General features: G+C 39.4%; 1 long non-coding RNA gene across 1 annotated transcript; it reads right to left on the bottom strand.

The window, feature by feature from the left end:
- Positions 1-5,434: 5,434 nt before the first annotated feature.
- Positions 5,435-7,657, bottom strand: LOC116011214. Its single transcript, XR_004096995.1, has 3 exons — positions 7,507-7,657; positions 7,332-7,398; positions 5,435-5,999 (listed from the first exon to the last, which is right to left on the bottom strand). It is a non-coding gene; the product is annotated as an uncharacterized LOC116011214 (long non-coding RNA).
- Positions 7,658-11,268: the final 3,611 nt, after the last annotated feature.

The raw sequence follows: 11,268 nt of genomic DNA, 5'->3' as shown, positions 1-11,268 counted from the left end.
AATGACGAGGGGTTACAGTCTACCCTCCTTAAAAAGGTTTCGTCCCCGAAACTTCGGTCTTAACATCTAAGGTTTCAGGGTAAGCTACTCACAATAGAATAGATGTAGCAAATTAGCACATAATTAACTTAGGCATACCACAAGTAGGTTGATCCTACATACCTTAGTCAAACAATTCGGGATACCGTTCCCTCATGACATCTTCCAACTCCCAGGTGGCTTCTTCCACCAAATGGTTGGACCACAATACTTTGACCATTTTTATGGACCTTTTTCGGGTATCTCGGGTCTTAACATCCAAGATTTTCACCGGTCTTTCCTCATAAGATAAGTTCACATCCAGAGTCATCTCCTATAGGAATTATCGTATGCCTGTTATAACATAACCTTAATAATCTTTATAGTTCAATCCAAGAGTTTTACTCACCTCGGGTTGAAGCACATGTGAATCATCGCGTACATATTTTCTCAATTGGGACACGTGGAACACGTTATGAACTCGATCTAGCACAGCAGGTAGTGCTAATCGGTAAGCTACTTCCCCAATTCTTTCTAGTACTTCATACGGTCCAATGTACCTTGGACTCAGTTTCCCCTTCTTCCCAAATCTCATTACTCCTTTTGTAGGAGATATCTTTAGTAATACCTGCCAATAGTGAAACTCTCAGTTGTGGTTTTCTCATTTCTAACAGTCATCCTAATATAAAAATGATTGTCTTACCCTATCACCCTCTTGGAATTCAACTGATTGTCTCTTTAAATCAGCATACGACTTCTGCCGGTCCTGTGCGGCCTTCATTCTTTCCCGAATCAATTTGATCCTTCCTGTCATTTCTTGCAGATATTCAGGTCCTAGTATCACAGGACTAACCAAATCTTCCCAACAGAGTGGACTCCTGCACTTTTGTCCATACAAGGCTTCATACGGTGACATTTGGATACTGACATGGTAACTATTATTGTAAGAAAACTCAATTAAATCCAAATGTTCATCCCACGATCCTTGGAAATCTAGTGCACAAGCCCTTAACATATCCTCCAAAGTTTGTATGGTCCTCTCGGTTTGCCCATCAGTCATAGGATGAAAGGCAGTACTGAATTTCAATGCTGTACCCAGAGCTGCTTGTAAAGCTTGCCAGAACTGAGACAAGAATCGGGAATCCCTGTCCGAAACAATGTCCTTGGGTACTCCATGATACTTAACAACTTGGCTCACATACGCTTTTGCCAACTGAGTCATAGTCCAGGTGTCTTTCATGGCAATAAACCTTGCTGTCTTGGTAAGTCTGTCAACGATTACCCATATTTTATCTTTTCCTGACCTTGTTAGTGGCAGTCCTCCCACAAAGTCCATAGAGACAGAATCCCACTTCCATTGAGGTATCTCTAGAGGTTGTAGTAGGCCTTTTGGCTTACTCCTTTCTGCTTTAACTTTTTGACAGTTTAGACATTTAGCAACGAATTCCGCAACATCCTTCTTCATACCTGACCACCAGAAGTTCTGTTTCAGGTCTTTGTACAGTTTGTCCCCTCCAGGATGAACTGAATAGGGTGTATAATGGCCTTCTTTCATTAATTGTTCCATTATTTTCTTACAACCGGTAGGTATAACCCACCTACCTTGGAATCTCACACTACCATCTGCGTATAACTCAAATGGGCCATGTTTTCCATCAATCATTTTTCCCTTGATTTGGTTTAACCAGTTGTCCTCTCCTTGTGCTTGTTTGACTTCTTCGAATAGAGTTGGAGTGGCCGTCAGAGCACATAATTTCATTTCTTGTTCCACTTGTATGCTCATTTTTATTTCCAGATTAAGTCTCTGGAAATCCTTACATAACTGGTCAGGCAATACCCAAAGGGCATGATTTGATTTCCGGCTCAGTGCATCCGCTACCTTGTTTGCCTTACCTTCTTGATACTGGATCTCCAAATCATAATCCTTAATCAACTCTAGCCATCTTCTCTGTCTCAAATTTAGATCTCTCTGGGTAAAGATGTACTTTAAACTCTTATGATCTGTAAAAATTTTGCAAGTGACTCCATAGAGATAGTGTCGCCAAATTTTAAGAGCGAACACCACAGCTGCTAATTCCAGATCATGAGTTGGGTAGTTAACCTCGTGTGTTTTCAATTGACGAGATGCATAAGCTATCACTATTCCATTTTGCATCAAAACACATCCCAATCCCTTGTGAGATGNTGATACCAAAACCTATACCCGAACATTTTGGCTATAGTCCAATCAAAAATTGATTTTTCATTTTTCTAATTTTATTTTGACTAGCCAATTGACGAGTTTACAATTTGACTGACCTACTTGCTTTATAATTTAGACACGTACGAAAATTGCAAGTTTGAGGTTTCAATTTCAATTTTAACTTTTGTCAATAATTTCCTTTGCCCTCAATTTTGCATGTTACAAAATTAAAACTTGTGTCCAAAAATTAATAAAGTAATAAAACAACTATAAAACACTATAAACATAAGAAATTCGTACCATATCATTCAATATCAAAATAAGCTTCATAGTGTTATAATGGTGCGTACATAACATAATAGAACTAGAACTCAATAAAGACCAAGCATATCATTTATCCTAGCTCTAAGCTTCTTGAAGTTACCTTTGCAGTCATCATGTAGAAATTTTTCTTTGACTCTTCCTTCCAAGTAATGCTTGATGACTTCCTTTGGATCACTAGTGAGAAACACTCCTCTAGTGTACCATTGAGCACACTCCTTTATAGTTCTTCCTTCGGTGAGTCTTGTTTCCTTGGGTAGGTGAAGCTTGAACATTTTGATCACCCTATCTTCGTCAACGCACACAGGTGTACTTGAAAAATCAATAAATAAATCGAAATGTCGGTGGTACCCATTCTTCTTCCCTTTGTGCTTCCCCCTGCGAAGATGATCCACCAAAATGAGAGGGTAACCTTTCTTCCCCCTTTTTGGTAGCATCCAAAACTTTCCTGAATATCACCGTGTCACCTTTTTGCTGTGCTCTCATTTCTTTGATCAGGATTGAGTCATCTTTGTGCCTTGCGTCCATTTCCTCCAATTTCTTCTCCAATCCTTGGACGGTGTTGACTAGCGTGTGTAGGCACTCTTGTACACATCAATACTTGCTTCATGTGACAAGTTGCTCCTTAATGTCACATTTTTCAACTCTTCCACTTGGGCCATAACATGCCTCAACTTGCCGTTCACTACACGGTCATTCTTCTCAATTATTTCCTTCTAAGATGTCACAACCTCATTGACTGCTTTCCTTTCTTTCTCCAGCATTAACATCATCTTGGCAATGAAACCATTTAATTCCTCCTTGATTACTGGATTTAATCTGTTCATGCCTCGTTCCATGCCTGCAATCTGCTCAAATAATTTCAAGAAATTCGTGTATAAAGTATTGTTAGAATTGCTTACTGCTTCCTTGAATTCCTTGAGAGCGGCTATGATCATTTCATTCGAATTATCCTTTGATAAATTTGAAATCACCCTGGCTTGCTGCATTCGGTCTTCAATATTTATTGGCACAGGTCTAGGTGTAGGAGTACTAGCCTGTCCAACATCAACAGCATCATCATCATCACTATGGCTTGGATTAATTTCTACTCCTTCTTCTTGATCTTGTTCGGCCTCAACACCAAAACTTTCATTGGTTTCTCCTTGTGCATCCACACGTGTATTGGCCTCAACATAGTCATTTGTGCCATCCAAGTTAGCCACAAAATTGTCACTTTCGTCATTTCCATCTTGATATGCATCACGGTCACCGTCACTTTCAACTTCACGTGCACCAACATCCTCTTGTGACACAAAATCATCCTCTTGATTAGCCTCATCTACACCAATGTTTGTGTCCAAGTCAGCCTCAATGACATTGCGGTTTTGCGTAGGGTTGGAGTGTCAAAAGATATTTGTATGATAAAACGGAAAGTCTGTGACTCCCCGAGTGTCGGTCTCGAAGGAGGGACGTGGAGGTATGTCAAACATTCGGGAGTTTACTAGATGGAGTCATGCATAAGATTTGAGTGTGGTGAAGGGTGGAATTGCAAGTGAGAGTGTAGTTCATTGATTGGTTGTGAGTGCAAGAGAGTAGTAAAATAAAAGTGGTTTTGGGAATATGTAAAAAGGGGTAGGGATTGGATAGTGTTCATGAATATTGCATAGTGAGAGTCTAAGGTCATGGATTAGGATTGCTAGGATATTGTCTATTCAAGAGTGTGTTGTCTTAGTCATTTTCCACCTTGTGTACTAAGGCTTCTTTGACTTAGGAGTGCCTACAAGCATCCAAAGTTCTAAGTGGAATTTTATCAAACACTTAAGCTACAGACTATCCTACTATTCTTAAGAAGTCCATGGGAACTTTGATTGTGCAAAGCTTCAAATCCTAACTCTAATCAAAGACATGAAAGAGTNATCATCCGCAGCTTTGGTCAGGTAGTATACTGCAGAAGACACCCGCTGCTCCTCGGGACAATTCACAGCGTTTAGCAGTTTGTCAAAGGTTCTGATCCATTCTTCAAGGATCACCGGGTCTTCCTCCCCTGCATAGAACGGTGGTTGTCTAGCTGCTATAGCTTTAGTAACATCAACCCGTGGTTGCACTGGGGCTTGATTATGAGCTTGCTGAGCCATCATGAACTCAACCATCTGTTCCATTGCCATAGCCATACGGTCCATTGCCGAGANAAGAACAAGATAGCTAAAATTATAGAAATGAAATAGAGATCACCTAGAGAGAAGAAGATCTTCAATCCAAGCTTGTTGTCTTCTACAATGGAGATTGACCTAATCTAAAAACTAAGAAAAATGGAGAAAACTCTCCAAAGAAAAACTAAGAAAAGAGAAAACTAAAATTCTGGAAAATCCTCCCTTGAAAATTCATCAAAGGGGTTTAAATAGTCTCCGAAATGACAACCCTAGCTGAAATTCGCGCATCACACCTCCACGCCTCTCACACGCATGTGAGCGTGTGTGGGGAGCTTCTGGAAAGTTTCCACGCTTGCTCACACGCGTGTGGCCTTCCAGATTGGTCCTCCGGGGCTCCGCTTTTGCCTGGTTTGCTCTTTAAGCTCATCTTTTGGTCCTATATGCTCCCGGGGCTTCCTGTTTTACTTCTTTTAAACTATAAGTAGCTTCTGTGCACCAGTTAGTGATTTTCAAGCATTTACGCACATAATTTACCAAATAAGGATGCTATAGATGCGATAAAACTGTAACACCCCTCGGGCCGGCTTACCGTACATCCTGAGGAGTCTGGCTTGCCGTACAACCCAAGGTGTTACCGCCACACCCAAAACAAGTTCTATCATCCCTTTGACAGACCCCGCTTCAGGTGCACAGGCTAAAAGAACTTACTCAACACACACAGTCACTCACTTTGAAATAACATACAAGATATATATATATATATAAATATTTACAAAGTAAGTACCGGAAATTTTTGCCTAACGGCCAACATAAGTTTAAAGCCATACATGTCCCCACTAACCAAGATCAGTCACTCCCCTGGCTACAAAATATATTTACACAAAAGGAATAAACCCCTACAGACCTTCTGTGCATCCTGCTTACACGATCTGGAGATACGTCGGACCCGTAAACTCACCCCAGACAAGATGCCATTCCCCTTCGTACCATGTGATATGGTCTAGGAACCGGGAAGCGACTATGACCATAGACCCCTCCTCCCAACTCTCGGGAGGACTCGGGTCCCAAGGGTAAGGATAAAAAAACTATAAACTCTAGGGGTTACTTCCTACCAGCACCTCGATGGGGTAAAAACCAAAAGTGGCCTGTACGTCAGGACCATCAGGAATAGGAAGAACACTATTTACTGCCGGTGAGCTATTGGGAGCTGTAGGAGCATAGCCAGGCGCATAAGGGTCGGCGCCACTCATCCGCTGCACAAAAACGTCGTAGTCCATGCCACGACCTACACCTTCTGACGAACTAGGGGAGTTCGTCGGACTGCAAGAACTAACGCTGGACTCCATCTGAAAGCAACACATTGAAGTGTAGTTAGCGCGACGGCTAAGCAAGGAGATCCGCGGATCGCCCAAACTTAAATAAAGGTTTTCTAAAACATATATTTTTGATTACAGTATGACAACACAGTGAAACATATACGTACGTAGAAGAAATCATATCACTTAGTCAAATTGGACTTCTCTTACAAATAGGAAATAATATTTTCCTCCAGTCAAACCTGTAGTTATTCAAACTAGTTTTCAACCATTCCTCTCAAGGAGCTTTCCATCAATTTCCATCTCATCTCCGCTACAGAATAGCCATATCTCCTTACAAAAATTCACTTAGTTTCTTCTTCGAAAGTGTGAGGCCTTTGGAGCACTCTAATTGTCTCCCTCTTTGACCACTTGGATCATTGATCGGGGTAGTGGTCGTCCCCCGATCTAACGCTGATCCCTTGGCACCAGGTACGTTAAAATGATTCCCAGTCGGCCTAACCGGGACCGTTAAAACGAAACCTGCCCGCAATAATCGGGGTATCTATACTTTAAGTGTGCACACCCCCGTGGGAATACCGCATCCGACGAGTTATATAGTACCCAGCGACTAGACGTCGCATAAGTATGAATTGGATGTCATACGGCACAACATTTAATATGTAACAACCGCTGGGCAAGGGCACTTCATGCAGAGCATATGCCACCCGTGGGTTAGTCAAGGTCCTCCTCCTCTTGCTCAGAAACTAAGGTTTTCCTTCTCTTTTCTCTTTAACGACATTGGTTTTAACCATTTCTTTTCAGAAATTCAGCTTGGCGCAGTTTGAAAGATCGAGCCGGTAAGAATAGTTCCCGAACTCTTTTTCACTTGAAATTTTTATGGTAGAACCCTAACTCATAGTACTTGATGTTCATAAAAAGTTTTGGTCATCTAGGTTCACGAATTTACACAGAAAATTCCCTTTTTGCCCTTGGCAGTGTGCTGTCCGGATTTTTCTTCTCTCTGGACCAGTTTTGGAAAATAATTTTGAAACCACACTTATACTACTCCAAAAATTATGAAATTTTTATGGTAGCATCTACACGTATAGAACTACATGTATAAAAAAAATTGGATCAAAATACCTTACCGATTTGTCCCAGAAATTCACGGAAGTTACTGCCAGAGACTTAGCTTGATTTTATTTCAATATTTTCACAAGTATAAGCCTATATGGCATAAGCATAATTTATACATACACCTTATATACACCATATACAGGCAACTTGTACTAAACATTTTTACTAAATTTCACCAAGTCACAATCAACCATCAATTATTCAAATTTGAGCAATCTAGTCCAACTTAAGGGAACTCCTTACCTCCAAAGTAGTTAATATTGTCTTAAAGATGCTTTTGGTGGATTTTCCCCAATTCCTTCTTGAAACCCTAGCTCCCAATTCATCATCATAACAACAAGATTCAAGAAATCAAGACTTAGATTCTTAAACTAGGAAAGGAAATAAAGCTATCTACCGAATAAAATTAAAGTTTTACCGAATCTTTGATGAAGATGTGAAGAAGGATTGGTTATGGAGTTCTTAAGACTTGAGGTTGAAGATGAAGAAAATTCCCTCCTTTTCCTCTCCCTTGTTTCGGCCAAATGGGGAAAATGAAGACCAAAAATTCATTTCCCACTTATATAATAATATTTAGGGGTGGATTAAAGTGACAAGTGTCACAATCCTAGAAATCTTGGAAAAATATCTTAACATGGACTGTTTGGGGTTAAAACAGATGAAATTTTGGTAGGAAATAATTTAAATAGAATATTCTTGAAACTAAAATTTTATTCCAGTCAAAAGCTCCAATTTGGGCTAGGTTCGGTACACCGCAGAATCTTCGCGATGTACGATCAAAAATAAATTTTTGCTGCTATGGGCTAATTTAATTCAATAGGAAATTCAAAAATAATGGTATGGTGTCTAGAAATCCCTTTTCTAGGACAAACGAGTCCAAATACTAGTTCCTAAAATTTTTTTTTTTTTTTTTTTTACGGTTCGTGACCGGCACGAACGATCACAGCTTGATAACAACTATATTTCCTTATAAAAATCCTTTTGACGCATCGGTCACTCATCTCAGGTATGTCTTAGCTTAAAACATATTTCTCGAACCTTAATCTGATCCGGAATGACGAGGGGTTACAAAAACACCCTAAAATGTGCCTGAAATAACGGTATCTCGGAGTCTTATCACTCAACCTCAAAAATGTTGCCATCATCATTTTCAACATTAATTTCTCTAGTGTTGACCTCAACTTCAATTTCTTGAACATTTTCCACTTCATACTCCTCATTCTCGGCCTCAATGTTGATGTCAACGAAATTTGTTCCAAGTTGACTTTCATCTACTTCCATTCGGCCTTCTTGATTAATTTCATGGGTTTCTTCAATATTCACTTCTCTTGTGACATGATCATCTAACAAAACATCCATAAAGTCACCTCCAATGTCACTAGTTTGATGTGTCATAACCAATTCCCCTTCCGGTCACAACTTCTTCCTCATTGTTTCGAATTTCTACTCTAGGAGTTCTTTTTCTCTTCCTAATCGGTGGATTAGGTCTCATAGGTAATTCTCCTTCAACAAGATCCTCCGGTCCGGGCTTCTTTGCATTGATACGGAACAAATACTTGCTGTTGGTAATAGGTTTTGATTGACCCATTCGGACTCCTTTTCTTCTTAAAAGTTCACCAATCAACATACTATACCCGAGCTTTTCCTTGGATTTAACCATTTCAACCAATCTTTCAAACATAACACCACTCCAATCTAATTCACGGTCGGTTTTCATGATAGCATATATAATACGGGAAATTTGGGATGTCAATCTATCAAATCCACCAAGCTTGCACAACATACATTTAGCAATAATTTCTAGCAACTTGGCATACTCCCAAATAATATCTCTACGAAAACCAAACAACTTTGGCACAATAATACTTGCATTTCTTTGAACCATATGCCAATAATCATGTGAATCAAATATAAAATCCTCAAATTTCATAGCATGTTCATCAACATCAAACAAATTCCTAAAATCATCCAAATCAACTTGCACATGAACTCCACCAACAATAGATTCTATATGCGAAATCCTATGGGTAGCATGCTCAAAGAATTCACTCACATCATCATCAAATATACCAACATAACCAAAGGTGCATACCTTTAAGATGCCACTCCTTTCCATACCATTGAACACATTTTGAGCAATTCTTCCATTCATTGAGATGTTCATGAAATCCTCCTTTGTGAGTAGATGCCCCGAATGAATTTTCTCATTATGTGCTTCAACTTGGGTGTTTTCGGGTTGGGTAGAGCTTGTAGATGCCATCTTTTGGATCAATTTCGGGTGGGTAGAATTGGATGTAGAAATTTTGAGTGTAATTTGAGAGTGTTGTTCGAATTGTTGAGAGGGTTTTTGAATGTGGTTGTCTCTTGAGGACGACGGGTGGGGGGATTTGGGGAATGTGAGAGGTTTTAGCTTTTAGGTTTAAATGGTGAGTGGGAATCAAGGGATTTTATAGGTCAAGATTTAGGTGCTCATCTACCAATATGCCCTTGTCATAAAAGCTTTGGATTTGAAAAGTAGAAGGGTAATTCGGTCAAATGGGGTGATGGTAGAAATTGCTCAACTTGCCAAATATGGATATGGAATTCGGTGCATTTATAAGGTAGGGAAACATCAAATCACATATTCAATTTAAAGCTGACAAGGTGGGAAAACATTTCTTCACAAAGTAAATGCAATCAGATAAGAAAGTCAATAAATTTTGTCAGGTAGCAGTTCTAGGAAATGTAAATTTCCTATCAGTAAAAAGAACATGAAACCTACTACATAAAACCAAAAGCATAAGGACAAAACACGTAAACCCATTTCTCATGAGTCATGCATGGCAAGTAGGACAATTTTAAATACTGAGCAAATATTACACTCACCTACTAACAGTAACACATAAATACAGTCTAGCATGTGTAATGATTAAAACACACAGATAAAAAGAATACATGCATAAACCGTAGATAAAAATTTTAAGCAAAATGATCACACAAAAAAAAAATATACGTAAATAAAACGTTACATGCATACGTATGAAAATAATTAAAATAAGCAAATAATGCAATTAAAACACAAATATAGAACATGCATACGTAAAAGATCACAAAAAAAAAAATCATGAGCTTATAAGATAGAGATAGTGATACTTAGCTCATTTCGATCATACCCATCTCGTGCCTTAGAGTATTGAATCTTGATTCGCATAAAGGCTTCGTGAGAATATCGGCAATTTGACTTTCCGTGGGTATATACTCGATCTTTAAATCCTTCTTTTCAACATGATCTCGGATAAAGTGATGTCTCACGTCAATGTGTTTGGTACGCGAGTGAAGCACTGGATTTTGGGTAATCGTAATTGCACTAGTATTATCACAGAAAATACTAACGTCATCGCAATCGATCCCGTAATCTTTTAATTGTTGCTTCATCCATAAGATTTGCGCACAACAACTCCCTGCTGCGATATATTCCGCTTCGGCTGTACTTGTTACAATGGAGTTTTGTTTCTTGCTAAACCAAGAGACCAACCTTCCCCCTAAGAACTGGCACGTTCCTGAGGTACTTTTCCTGTCTATTTTGCACCCTGCAAAATCTGCATCTGAAAATCCAGTTAGTTCAAAACTACCTTCTTTGGGATACCATAATCCCACATTGATAGTTCCTTTGAGATAACAGATAATCTTCTTGGTAGCTTGAAAATGACTTTCTTTTGGTTGTGATTGGAATCTAGCACATACACCCACTGAGTAAGATATATCGGGTCTACTCGCAGTGAGGTATAGTAGAGAACCAATCATTCCTCGATATTTCGTTTGCTCGACATCTTTTCCTTCATCATCTTTGTCCAGTCTGAGTGCTGTACTCATCGGTATTTTGACTAAGCCTTTTCCTTCCATGCCAAATTTCTTTATAAGATCTTTTGTGTATTTGGCCTGGTTGATGAAGATTCCTTCCTTTAGTTGTCTGACTTGTAGTCCAAGGAAGTAATTTAGTTCACCCATCATGCTCATTTCGAATCTGTTCTGCATAAGCTCAAAACCGGGTGGTTGTTCCACGTAGACTTCCTCTTCAAGTAGTCCGTTTAGAAATGCACTTTTCACGTCCATTTGGTAGACCGTGAAATTCTTGTATGCTGCGTAGGCTAGAAAAATTCGTATTGCTTCGAGTCGTGCAACTGGGGCGAATGTTTCATCA

The sequence above is a fragment of the Ipomoea triloba genome, chromosome 2 (genome assembly GCF_003576645.1).
Source record: "Ipomoea triloba cultivar NCNSP0323 chromosome 2, ASM357664v1".
In the NCBI taxonomy this organism is placed as follows: Eukaryota; Viridiplantae; Streptophyta; class Magnoliopsida; order Solanales; family Convolvulaceae; genus Ipomoea; species Ipomoea triloba.
This window is presented reverse-complemented; position numbering and strand designations above follow the sequence as displayed.